This window comes from Rhipicephalus sanguineus, chromosome 9 (assembly GCF_013339695.2).
Source record: "Rhipicephalus sanguineus isolate Rsan-2018 chromosome 9, BIME_Rsan_1.4, whole genome shotgun sequence".
NCBI classification, from domain to species: Eukaryota; Metazoa; Arthropoda; class Arachnida; order Ixodida; family Ixodidae; genus Rhipicephalus; species Rhipicephalus sanguineus.
The window spans coordinates 108573498-108587355 of NC_051184.2; positions in this window are offsets into that span (position 1 = coordinate 108573498).

Consider the following 13858-nt stretch of genomic DNA (forward strand, 5'->3'; position numbering starts at 1 on the left):
GCGCGCCAGAGCCCCGGTGTCGATCTTCGTCATCACACTCGGCCATGACTGCGAGCGCGTGGAGCTGCTGACAATGTTTCTGGTGGGCGTGGTTGACTGCTTCGTGGTGGTCGGCCCCGACCACACCGCAACGTGGATGGGGAATCTGCGAGAAGCGTCTCTGGTGGGCGACACTGACTTCCTCGCGCTGGTCGGTCTGGGTCACGCAGTGACATCATGTGAGCTGTGAAAGATGCATCTGGCGGCCGGCTTTCGCTGTGTCTCGAAGGAAACGGCAGGTGCGGCATACCAGAAGGGGATTGGTCAGCAAAAAGAATCTTGCATGACTTCGACCAAACTGAGAAGCCTTTTTCTTTGGCCACTCTCTCTGTGTTAGTAATGGAGCGCGTACTGTGTATTCCATCAATGTCCGACGGCTCTGGAGCCGATCCGAGTGGCACATCGGGCACCTTAATTGAAGGGTGCCGCGCAGGATGCTTGAGGATAGCTGACGGTACCTCAACCTGCGATAGGGTTAGCGACTGGGCAACACTCGAGCGCTTGTTCCGGAGAACCTTCTCACCCAACATCAGCGTGTTGGGGGCATTGAGCTTCATTCCATCGATCCTCTGCAAGTCTCCCATGATGTGCTGCGGGTCCTCTCCTTTCAGTGCGTCCGGTCTGACCATTTGAGGCTGCTTCTTACTTTCGGGTTCCCTTGTCACATTTTCTTGCTCTCTTAGCCCGAGGTGGCCATCGGCGCAGGCGGCGAATGAACCCGCCTGAAGTCGCAGATGGAGCTCTGACGAGTCTGAGAAGACGTTGCTGATGGTCATGGAGTCGTCCTCCTCCTGAATTGGCAGAGTGTCAAGCCCGAGAGGAGCCGGCACGCCCATGTCCTGAAGGGAAGATGATATTGGGGCCCGCGTTACCAAATCCCGTGGACGGAATGTAGTCTCGGCTTCTTGTCGTAGTGGTCCTGTGTAGGACATCGGCGCAGTGCCACAGCACTGCGTCAGTCCAGAGTTTGTACGAGGAGAGGTTGGGAAGCTCTCCGTTAAGCTGCACTGCGCAGTAGCAGCCTCGAGGTTGTGGCCCTCCATAACTCCGTCCTCGGTGGAGGTCTTGGACGCACCGAAGGTACCGGGCATCAGGCCGAAAACGGCAATCAGGGCTGCACTCCATCCTGCCCAGGACTGCTGCCTCACGCCTTCATACCTGTGCCACGCCGCGGCGCCTTCCCGAAGGCGGTCTACCGCCACGGACCATTTCTGCGCCTCCGTCCAGGCTTCGCGATCTCCCAGGGCGTTGACGGTCGCCACCCATTTTTCGGCGTCGTCCTGGAAGCCGCGGAACTCCGGTAGTACGAAAGTAGCCTGAGATAGTGACACGGCAGGCGCGAAACGGTAGATTGTGTACGCGAAGTCACCAAGCTGAATAGAGACCTGGCTGAGGGTAGACTGGAGCTCTCTACGTTGCTCAGGCGAGCTGGCCTCGAGGTCTAGCGAGGTGGCTACGTCCAACACGGTATTGATGGCTGTCAGTGCGGGAATTATTGGAGGAAACAGCGCAGAGCTCGACGCTCTCAAGGCGTTGGCCGTGACGCGAAGTCGCGCAATGGTACGCCGCAGGTGCGCGGCGCTCTCCGATGGTTCGCGTGCGGAGCCCGTAATGTCGGACCAGTAGGCGGTGGGCGTTGAGCCCACGACGGCGGGCTGCTGGTCCGACACCCTGAATGAGAGGGTGTCGCCACGGGAAGCGTGAACGGCATTCCCTGGCAATGGTAGGTAATGCACTGTCTTCGCAGCGCCGGGGTAAGCGTACCCATGAGCCACCGACGAGGCCTGGACGCCGTCCTCGGATGGTTGTCTAGGTAGCTGCAGCAGCGGTTGGGCCATGGTGTCCATGACCGAGGAAGCGTGGACGGCGTTCCTAGGTTGGAGAGACCCGCGCTGCCGACGACGCGCGATGACAGGTGGCTTCAGCTGCAAGGTTCGGCTTGCGTTGTCGACTGCGCCATTGTACTGAACCAGACAGAGACAACACCCGTTTCTCGGGCAAGCTGTTCTAATCTGCTCTTTCTCTTCCTCTGCCCCCTAGCTGTCCCCGCGCGCCAGAGCCCCGGTGTCGATCTTCGTCATCACAATATATATATATATATATATATATATATATATATATATATATATATATATATATATATATATATATATATATATATATATATATATATATATATATATATATATATATATATGTACTGTGGGGACACTGCGCACAAACCGGCGCAGCTTCCGCCTCGTCACTATCTAGCCCAGCGTGACAAGGCTACGTGCTACACCACGCCTCCAACAAGGGACAGCGCCACCGCAGCGTCACCGGAGGCTTACGTCACCGATGGTGGCTATAAAACCGAGCTGTCAAGCTCAGAAGTGCCCCTTCCTTCCTTCGCTGCCCGACTGAGCGCAGCGTCGGTATGCTCGCCCCGCTGCTGCTACTACGCTAATAAACAGTTGTTACGTTTATGTTGGGATGTGTCCTTCCATCGACACGGCATCCAACAATATATATATATATATGAACAGGCGTATTACAGTTTTAACTAAATCAGTTCACGTCGGACTACAACGAACGATGATCAATGGGGCCAGTCATAACAGGCTCAGCCACGTTATCACGGTCGTCGACAACAACGTGAGGCTGCAGAATGTGCGCCTCCCTGCGCACTAAAAGGTACCCCAAACCACTACGAATTCACAGACGAGAGAGTAGTTTCTTCCTCGCCTTCACTACTCTTCCTATGTGCGCTATCGCCTCCTCGCCGCTTCTTTCTTCATAAAGCATACGAGAAATGTGAGCGCTAAGCTATGAACCGAACATGAGTTCGCGCTTTTCGGCTACGCGCGGTTATCGACGCTTCAGCAGTCGAAAACGCAGCGAAGTGAAATCACTTGTAACACGCGTTGAAAGCTGGACGAGTTGGTAAGGTTTCATCTTCTAGCAAACTGCGCAGCAAACGCGACACAAAGAAGGAACGAAAGGGACTGACGAGCGCAGACTCCCGACTGATTTTATTTTAAAGGTAGTCGACCGAATTGTTGTCCAGCAAAACTTAACGTGTAAGAGTCAGAGTTTATCCGTGTACCGCAAAACCCACACCAAAAAGACAAAAAAAAATTCTAAGAGGTGTTTACTTCTGAACGGTAGCGCAAAGAAGCACAGGGACGGCGACAGATCAAAACGGGACACAGCGCTAACTAACAACTGAGTGTTTATTTCACGTGATCTCATATATATACACACAACACCAGGCGAAGGAAAAGGAGATGGGAGAAAGGGTACACAAGGTAATCGACCCAGAATCAAACAGGCGGCTCACGCGACAAAAATGCGATTTCCTTTTCCGATAAGCAGATTGAAGGGCAACTTACAGCGTCTCCGAATTTAATCTCTGCTTCAATAATTTCTCAAGTTAGCTGGTCAGAATTTCTGGCTAGCAAATGTGCGCGGTTGAACAGTGGCTTGCAAGCGCAACATCCACAATGCATTCTGTAAAAACTGCGCGAAAAACGTGGACAAAGGGAGAAACGGACGACACAAGCGCATACTAACAACTTAAAGTTTATTGAAAAAACACAGAATATGAAGAGCAAATAAACCACGTGTGCAAGGTTAAACAACAGACAGTTACAAGTGCGCATCGAGATACGCAATCTCCGCCTCGTGCAACGCCACAGATGGCCTGGCAACACAACAATCTCCAGCTTTGAAGATAAAATACGCTTCAACAATCTCACGTATAGTACAGTGGTCAACTCTCATATCTATAACGACGGAGCGTCGTGCTCCGAACTGCACGAGCGACATCTACAGTTGAAAATGGGGCACCTCTGAGCATGCGCAGCCCCACTGATGCGCCTACCTTGCATTTTCGCTCGTTGGTTATCACCGCGAATGCAACAACTGCTTTGGCCGTTGGAAGCGCTGTCAACAGTTTATCACAAAAACAAAAAAAAAAGGAAAAAAAGGAAACGAAGCGAAACGAAGCGAACCGTTGTCAGCGCGCGATGAAAGTTATGCGGCATGTTGATTTGCTGTTCGCGGTCACATTCTCCCAGCAGCAGATTTGCGTCCACTTATAAGTATTGTGCGGTTTTCACAGAGCGATGCGCAATATCCATTGTCCGGAGCATTGTCGGTATGATATGATAGTGCGAACCGAGAATAAGTGCGCAGTATAAAATACGCCGATCCGTTGATTGCACTATCTCTTGTTTTAGGCGCTATACAGTTGACAGCGCTTCTGACGGCGAAATAAGTTGTCGCGGCCGCGGCGATAACAAGGACGGAAATTACATGGCGAGCGCATCAGTGACACTGCGCATGCTCTGATGTGGCTCGTTTCAAGCTGTAGATGTCGCTCATGCAGTTCCGAGCACGACGCTCCGGCGTTATAGACATGAGAGTTGACCACTGTACGTTCCTTGTGTCTTGCTAGAACTTTCGTTCCGCGGAAAAGCGGGCTGCACTTACAATGGCGACAGTGTAAAGACAGATTTGTAGAAGGCTGTCCCTTCATCGACAACCTGTGGTCATTCAATCTCTGATTAAGACAGCGGCCAGTCTGCGCGATATAACTGTTTCCACAGCAGAGAGGTGGTCTGACAAGGCAAGTTTATCGACATTGTACCGATGCTGCCGCAGGCGATCGTTCATTCACCTGCCTCTCTGGCCTACATACTCTTTGCCACATGTAGCGCTGTGTCCCGTCTTTGTCTGCCGTCGTTCGTGTGCTTCTTTGCGCTACCGTCCAGAATTATTCACTACCAACCAGCCCATCAGTCTGTCCATTTGTCCAAGGGGTGCGCGTGGAAGGCCACGTAAGTCAACCAGTCCCGCCTGCTGCCCAGTTTGCTAGAAGATGAAATCACTTCATCGTGCACGGTGGTCGCGCGACACAAGGCAGAACGGACATGCGACTGCATTGCAAAGCAAGGTAGGAGTCAATTCACAACTAATATCCTTGCATGTGGACCAATCAAGAGCTTGTTTCCTCATGACATCAAGTGAACAGGCTCCTGGCATCAGGAATTGTACCGTACAGACGGGAAACGCGGGAGAATAACATGCTTCTTGATTGCATTATCAGGGGTTGTTTGGGGCCCTTTAATGTCAAGGACATCACAACCGTCCCTGTTTTCTGATCCACTGCGTTCACTGATGGTGACGTCATAATTACGTTACAAAGGTTGGCGATCTGTGACATCATGATGACGTCATCAGTCACGATTCTTTTTTTGCATAACTTTTCTTGACACATCCGGCGCGGGACGCCGACGGTCAGTCTTCCCGTTTGATGAGGCATCTAAGGCTTTCGCTTCCACAAGCTACACGACGTTTGCTGGTGGATGCACAGTGCATAGCGAGCGAGTCAAATGCTGCGGCTAATGTGTGGCGCGCTGTTTGCTTTACACACGACACTGCTGCCAAAATTGCTGTAGTACTCGCAAAATGATTCCCCGCAATATTTTTTTTTCAATTTACTATTTACGCGCTGTGGCTACCCCGTTTTGCCTCTGCTGGTTGGTGCAGTTTTTTAGGGGCGAAGCTCCTTAAGGCGGCACCCGTTCGTCCCTCGTAGTCGTCGTGGTCGTAGTAGTGAGTAACAAGTCTTACGCTTTGACCTCCAAGGTGGTGCCGGTGGGAGATTTCTCCTGTGCGTTGTTGAACAATAAAAAATTCGCAGCGTGCGCGTTAACTAAAAGCCGAATTCTTCTGTCTCTCATTCCAGGAAACGTTAGTAGAAGTAGAAGTGTAAGTGTTAGCTAAAAGCCGACTTCTTCTGTCTCTCATTGCCATTAGCAGCCATTGTTTACCTCCAAGGTAGTGCCTGGTGAGATTTCTCCTGTGCGTGATTAAACAATAAAAATTTTGTTCAAAACTCCGTTGATTGATGAAATAAACCAACGAAAGACGCCAGATGTTTTGTAAAAGCAGAACGAAAGAACGCCAGATGTTTTTCTTAAAGTGTAGTAGTAGTAGTTGCATGTAGCCACCTCGCCCGATCGTCAACGGGCGAGGTGGACCGGCAACGGCGCGAGGACCCTGCCGTACGAGAGTTAAATCACACTAAAAGACATACTTTGCGGGCGATACACTCTAGTGAGCTTTCAACTTTTCGTCTTAATGTACATGATAAAGAAATTATTTCTACGAAAAACGCAAGGCACACCTTGAGCAATATGTTTGGTTTTGGGACGCTAAATGGAACCATGAGGCGATGCGAAGCCGGAGCACTTGCACGATCGCGTTCCGTTGGCTTTCGTTGGGCATGCTACCGACCTCGCGTCGTGGAACGCGCGTCCTGTCTTCCCTCTAGCCTTGCCTTTAATTCGCACAGGGCGAGCGGGGAATGCGGTCGCTCTTGGCGCTCTTTCGCTCGGGAGCGGACTTCTTCCTTGCATTTCACCGATCACAAGTGATAATGAAGGGACCACGTAAACCAACAGTACAATAAAAGTTTGATGTTTAATATATACACGATGTTTCACACTCTTTATATTATGTACTGGGCGCATTTCACGGTTTACAGATGATTCCCTCCGTAGCTTCGCCCCACTCATCATCATTCACCCCGTGGATATGCTGTGATTTTTTCTCGTTCTTTCGTCGCTATTTCAAGTTCATGTGGGTCCTATAGTTCACAGCCAACGTTTGCAGAACAACTCCGCCGAACTTTATTGCATTTCCTTTCTTTTCCTAGGCGCTGCATGCTACTACATGCTTGGCTTCGTAGACCACTTCTCCTTCCACCTGCAATCTCGAAGTGTTGAAACTTTGGTCTTAGAATTTGTTGATGGCAGAGAGCGGCAAGTTCACAGGAATGTAAAGTGAATGATAATTAAAGAGCGTATTTAAAATGCTTCGCATGTGCTCACGCTTTGTGTGAGCCCCAAACGAAACGAATGCACTGAATAAAGAAACACTAGCGTCGGGAGTTTTCCGCTGAGAAGACCGAGCAATATGCAGTGCGAGACAGCTTGTCAAGTTACATTTAAACGTACACAAAGTAAGACCGAAAAAAAAACATTGAATCGTCTGGACGGTCATCATAAAGTTGCCACAGGGACACCGAAGTCGCGAAGTTGTGGCGAGATTGTTTTTCAGCTGATCGGATTGCGTCTGCGCAACAGTAGTTGTTTGTGTACTCACAAATTCTCATATTTTGTTGCCCAAAGTTCACAGCACGGTGCCAAAACGCGCTCGTAGCAAAAGCGAAAACGGACGTACATGCAGACGCTCATACATGCAGAAGCACCGTCAGTCGCCGCGAACCCGTGCGATCGCTGGCTTGAATCTTCTTTCTGTTAATCTCCGTTTGGTTACAAAGGCACTCTACTCTAACGAAATATTTCGCATAGTTTGCACTCAGCGACTGACTACCTTTCACTCTAGAAGCCACTTCAAGGGCCTCCAACGCGGCGACCGCGTGAAGAGCGTGCTCGGTTTTTTGCAAAGAGACAGCGACTGTAAACTATCTTGTGTTTTCTGTTCGTCGAAAATTATTATTTTGACAGTCAAGAACACATTTCGTTTCGAAAGTACTTGCAGAAATGTCCTGGAGGGCTTCGACGAGGTGTTTTTGTAAAGCGCCGACAGCAAAACCTATGGGGAGCGCGCCGGTGGTATCCTACCTAGCACGCAATTAAGGCGCGTCCGATAGAGGGCGAATTTGTAACGCCTCGCCACCAATACTACCGCAACGCGGACGTCGACCGCTATAACGCACGTTGCTTCCACGCTGCGGACAACGTGTTGTGTAATCCCGCAAGCGATAACATAACTGACTGTAAGAACGAGTAGGTAACAGGGATTCCCTAACCAAGGTGGGCAAGACGAACGCAAGCGACATGGTTGGCCTGCCGGTCTCAGTTTGCCTGAGCAACCTGAGCAAACAGGCCTCTAGAATTTGTCTTGGCTCCGGCTACCACCTTCATTCGATGCCACAATCACAACAGTAACCTCACGCTCGCCGGTCTCAGCGTACAGTTTGTGCACACGCACGACCTCGAAAAAGACGTTCTGCTCACAGAAACTGGCGTGTTAGCACTTTCTGGAGGCGTGTGGAGGCGTGGGCATATATAGGAACACGGCGATGCGCAGCGTCAACGTAAGCCACATCCCACTTTGCCGGCAGCCAGACACAACACGCACAGAGAAGGAGCGGAATCGGCGAGGTCTGCGTTCCGCACATCAGTAACAATAACAAAGACATTCCGCTCGCCGCCATCTATCTGAGAACTCTCAAGAACCCCTTCTGCACATGCACACGGGTTCGTAAAACGTGTGTGCGTTCTTCATCATAGCGGACAAGTATACGGACTACATATCCGCTTGCCGCGTCTGGTGTTGTCAATACGCATGTTGCTCTTCGCATCGTTGCACAACAGTAAACAACTGGCTATTGAACACATGTGTGACTCTACAGCATATGTGCGTGTGTGTATCATTTGCACATATATTTAGCTTCATTTCCTTATGTTTCGCTCAATGTAAAAATTATGCCCCAGACACCTTCCCGCCTCCTGCTTGGCATAACATCGATTCCCACGGTACCTGGGATCTGTCGAACTTCTTTTTCATCCACTTCCCTTTTCTTCCATATGTCGCACAGGAGAGCAAGTGGCAGACAATGCATTTAAAAATGAACTGGCCTAAAAACGTAAATTGAAATAGCGCACATGACAAGCCGATGTTTCCTTTCCCAGCGTACTGAACCTCTTATAAACTTCACTGAGTTATATCCAAATGTGAAACTGTAACTTGCTTGCTTGCTTCTCGGTACCGAATAAACATGGATAATAAATGTGCATCAAATTGTGTTGCGGCGCTGACCATTGCGAGCTCACTGTGACATCAGCGAAGGGAAGCGGAATTTGTCGCGGACACCTTTATGTGCGTATTTCTCGCTCTGTCCACGCATCCATCGTCCTTAGATGTCGCCACAAATTATGACGAACCAACTTGCCCAGTCCACTACTATATTGAAGCTCTCTGGCAAAGAATGCGTCCACAGCTGCTTCATCGAGGTCATTGATTATTGCGTTGACTATAACTCGACTTTCTTAGGAATTCTGTAAGCGAAACAAGTTTTGTCTGTGTTGCGTTTTTAGAAAACCGCTGTAACTCCGCACAACATTACCATGCATGCGCCGTCTACCGCGCGCGAATGAGTTCTCCGGCGGCATAGTTGACGAATAGAACTCTAACCTCCTTCCTGAAAAAAATTGTCTTCCATGCACGCTATGAAGACTGCCGGACAGCGAAGTTAATATTTGGTAGCCTTAAATATAGAGTAATCTACAACACGAAATCATAGAGTAAGATAACTAAATACACTGAACCGTCGTGTTCACGTTTCTCTTCGGGAGCCCTAACTTTAGTCGACATCCCATGGCCTTCCGCATAGACGTCAGGCTCTACACAGGCGGCGCTGCCAAAAACACCGCCACCAGCGCCCTCATCGCAGTCCTGACGCTAACTTGGTAGCACAAAGAGAGCCGTCCGCAAGCGAATGTGCATAGGGCACAATAGAACACCCCCCCCCCTCTTTCGTTGGTGTCGAGGCGCGGTTTCTTGAAGATCAAGGACCTGGAAAGCTTCTTTCGCCAATCCACGCTTCAGAAACAAAGGAAGCTGATCAAAGCGAACTGCGAGTATAATGCAAAAGAAGTTTTAGTTATTCCGGCGCGCTGCAACTCGCAAGTACAAGCGAGCATCGCACGACAACGAGTTCGAGGCAAGCCCTCCGACATCCGTTCTCTAGCGCCTAAATGCGCTAAAATCGGGTATATACGTAATGCCATAGCGATGAAGTACATACACGATCAATTTACTTAGCTATGTATTTTACGGTCAGTGGTACAAAACTCTAGTTATCAGGAACGAATGGCCCCGGCGATTTTCGCGTTTTCAGTTGCATTCTCCTTTAATTCATCTCTCGCTTCCTGTGCATTGGACTGTTTTATCACGCACCCTCAAGTGGTCTCTTGGTGGTCGACTTCCGTTTGTATATACTGCAAATGGGGACACGTGCGTGTCCACTTTCGCGGAATACAACCAAAGGCAAAACCGTGGCCTCCGAGATAGCTACGGTAACCGTAGAGGCCATGGACAAAACAAACCTGAAGGTGGTCAGGACCAACATTTTGCGATTTACTTGTATGACGCACGTGTCAGCTTGTTAAAACATGTACTCGGAGCCTTCAAAACGTCGTGCGCGATGCTGTGTGGTGACGACCAACTCCAATTATAGGTTGTCGTGGTGTGCGTATCACGCGCCTTCAGTCTGGCTCTAGCTGCTCACTTCGTGTTACACGGCACGCACCGCGGTCAGAGCCTCTACTGAGCTTCATAATCAAGGTAACCGCTGTTCTCCATCAGGGCTACGCAAAACAACAGCTGAGCCGCATCATCACACTTTCTTATGCGACCGGCTGCGGAGAACGTGGGTTTTTTGCTTACCCAACATGCTCGCAACGGGCCGTATCCAGCACTCTCGCCTTTCTACTTCGTACGACAACTATGGAAATCTGTAAAACTGAACGTTGTTATTTAGTCTTTTACGTCCGTGGCAATTCACAACGCAACCCTAGCGTCGATTGCGGCGTTTCTTCGTAGCGTGCGGTGCCGGCTTGTCTGCTGTCGTTTTCGCCGTCGTTCTGGCGAATGATCCAGGAAGCACTTCATGTCAGTTCGGTGGCGCGTCTGACTAGCGGAAAGAAATTCACAGCTCTCGTTCTGAGTGTTCAATGCGCAAACACACGCGATATAAAGCTCAATCGTTGTTTCCCACTCGCTAGTTGCACCTGGTCGCACAGCAAACTGTGCGAGGGAGTCGGTCCTTGTACTACTCAACACTTCTCCGACAGGTGGTGCACACATCTTGGAATCTTCAGAGTCTGACGTCTCTTGAGCTCAACTGCATCAGAATGCATGAGCTAAACTGCATAAGAGCTAAACTGCATGAGAACTGCAGGCATGAGTCTCTAGAGCACTGCACGGGCTCGGGCGTACCCAAAAACCCGGCCGGGCGGGGCCGGGTAGAGTAGTTTAAAGGCGGGCCCGGGCCGGGCTCGGGCCTGAAGCTCCGGGGTTAAGGCCGGGCCCGGGTTTCAGGTGGCGGGCTCGGGCAGGGCCGGGCTTGGACTTCGCTCAGTTCTTATTTTATCTCAATGAAACGCTGTCTTTACGTGTGCCACGCTATTTAGCGAAGTTTACTGAGGGACAAATACGGAATTTCGTTTGCTTATTGCACGGAGCTACTTGATTGATGTGAAACGGGCAAGCTAAACGTAAACAAAGCAGATGCTTATATAGTTAACATCTCAGTGATATGTGCTTAATTCGCACGCGTTGTCATTTTATATCCCAAATATTATTTGTAATCGCAGTAATAAATGTAATGTTAATTTATACCTATAACTTATCATTGCAAAGGCGATCACACAGCTGCAGAGCGGGAAACGTCCTTAGAAGTTTCAGCCGTTCACTAAAACGAAAGGTCTGTGCGGAGGCTCTTTACATAGGGTCTCTATAGAGAAACTTTCTTTTTCCGTGGCTCCGTCACGGCTCCCAGTGGTCATGTGACGCGACAGGGACATGCACAGCCTGCTTTGTGTACCCACATTGTTAACGTCTGAGATTTCGTCTTGCTCCGCTATACAGTGTGAGAGCTACATAATACTGCAGCAACAGCGTTGGAATGTGCAGGAATAGCATAGGTTCAATAAACAAGGTGTGGGGCAAAGTATATTCACTGGACGAAATATCTGGCTTGAAAAAAAAGAAACGTCACGCCTGCGCGGAGCGCGCACCACAGTCACAGCCAAAGCTGGAAGAGCGGCCTTTCTAGTGCCCGTTCGCAACTTTCTTGGGGAAACTTATACAAGTACACATGCAAGGTATCCACTACGCCACAATTCATAATTTTTGTGAAGTCGTCTTTCTACGGATGAGGGAGGTGCGCGTTACACATCTGTAAGGCATTATGCGCACTTAGTTGATGCTGCGTGTGGCTGATGACGATGAAGAATTATGGTTGAGCGCTTTGTTGGGGGTAGGAAGCTTTAAGCCAAACACTAGTTGTGGAATTAGCATTGTGTGAAGCCTGGTCGTTATTTTACTCTTTTGCCACGCTATATTAGACATGTTAACGCAGTTCCATGACCGACATGACGCCTGTATAGGGTTTTTTTGCAAAGGAGTTGCAAGCACCAGCGTGGCTCTCTGGTAGAATACTCGACTGCCACGGAGAGGGCCCGGTTTGAAGTCTCATTGGATCCTGGATATTTTTCTTCTAATTTATTTTTTTTTCTCATTTGGCGTGATAGTGGTTACGGACACCGGCGGCGGCGGCGCACAACTACCCCACTGCAGTTGTGATCTGATAACAGCTTTCGCTGTAAAGAAAAAGACAATTACGAATTCCGTGCCAGGTGAACTCCCCTTACATTGAACCGATTGCACCCAATGAGAAAGAGAGTCGAGAAGCTTATTCACGCCTATATAACCAATCTAGAATAAACACCAATTATAGATCGAAATCTCTTCGTTCACCTTCTGCCATTTCTACCAGTGTAGTCTAATTGTTACCTTCTACCGGTACAGAGTCGTTATGAAGGCATACACCATAAAATAGCGAAACAAGCGCACGGCACATCCGTGCACAACTGAAACCTGCAGGGAACACACCCCCTCCCATTCGAGGCAACGCAGCTGAGCTGACATTTCTGCATGGAAGTCTTATGCCTTCATGCATTTTAGGGGCGAAGCACCTCAAGGTCTCGGCGTGCTGGCGTGCATCGTCGTCTGCTGTCGTGACGGTCCATATGCTTGAGCGCAAGAGAGGGCGCCACTGCCTCAGGGCTCACCGTGTAGCGAGATGGAGCAAACGGCGCGCCTTGACTATAGAAACGCTCTTTCTGCGATGAACGCTGATCTACCAGCTCGCAAAGAAGAACGCGCCCTCACCCGCGAGAGAGAACGCAGACGCAGGCAGCGCCTGCTAGCGAGTTTCTTGATTAAAAACACCGACCGCTCGTGCTGCACAACCATTCACCGGCCACCCCGTATATATAGGCACTGTATCTTGATCTGCAACGTAGTGCCGGTGGGACATTTCTCTTGTCCGTAGTTGAACAATAAAGATTCGCTGCGTGCACGTTAACTAAAAGGGGACTGTGGGTCTCTGTGTCTAATCTTTCTTCTATCTCTTATGGCCCATTAGCAGTGCTTTTTTCTTGTGTAAAACGCCGGCTTACACTACATGGTTCTCCCCTACACATGTTTCGCGTTAGTGGAGCTGAAACACCCTTCCTTACATGTTTCGCACTTGCCCATTTTTTTTGCAACTCGTCCATATTGGGAGAACGGTTAGCTGCGTCTGGACAACACGTAGGCTTGGTGATTCATATCACTGTGTGAGAGAGGTCGGCTATCCCTAATAACAAGCCGGCAAACAAGCAAAACGATTACGCTCAACCACCGCGAATAAAAAGCTGGTGCTCACTGCTCACGGAGACGTATATAATACCCTTGCAGCGTGACTCATTCGTTTGAGCAACAACAGCTGCACCAGTTTTCATGAAAATTTCTTTTATCTAACCTATCTAGACGCCAAACTTATTTACATTATATTACATCACTTCACTTCTTTTTTCAGTGGACGCCGAATCTCATTTCCGAATAGCAAATCAGGTGAATATCTAGAGCTATAAACAAAGGCTACGAGATTGAAAATCAGTTCTGCGGAATCCCGCAAGGAAATCCGTACAGATTTCCTCGTGGCTTCGTGCTACAAAGGGGTGGTTCTCTATTT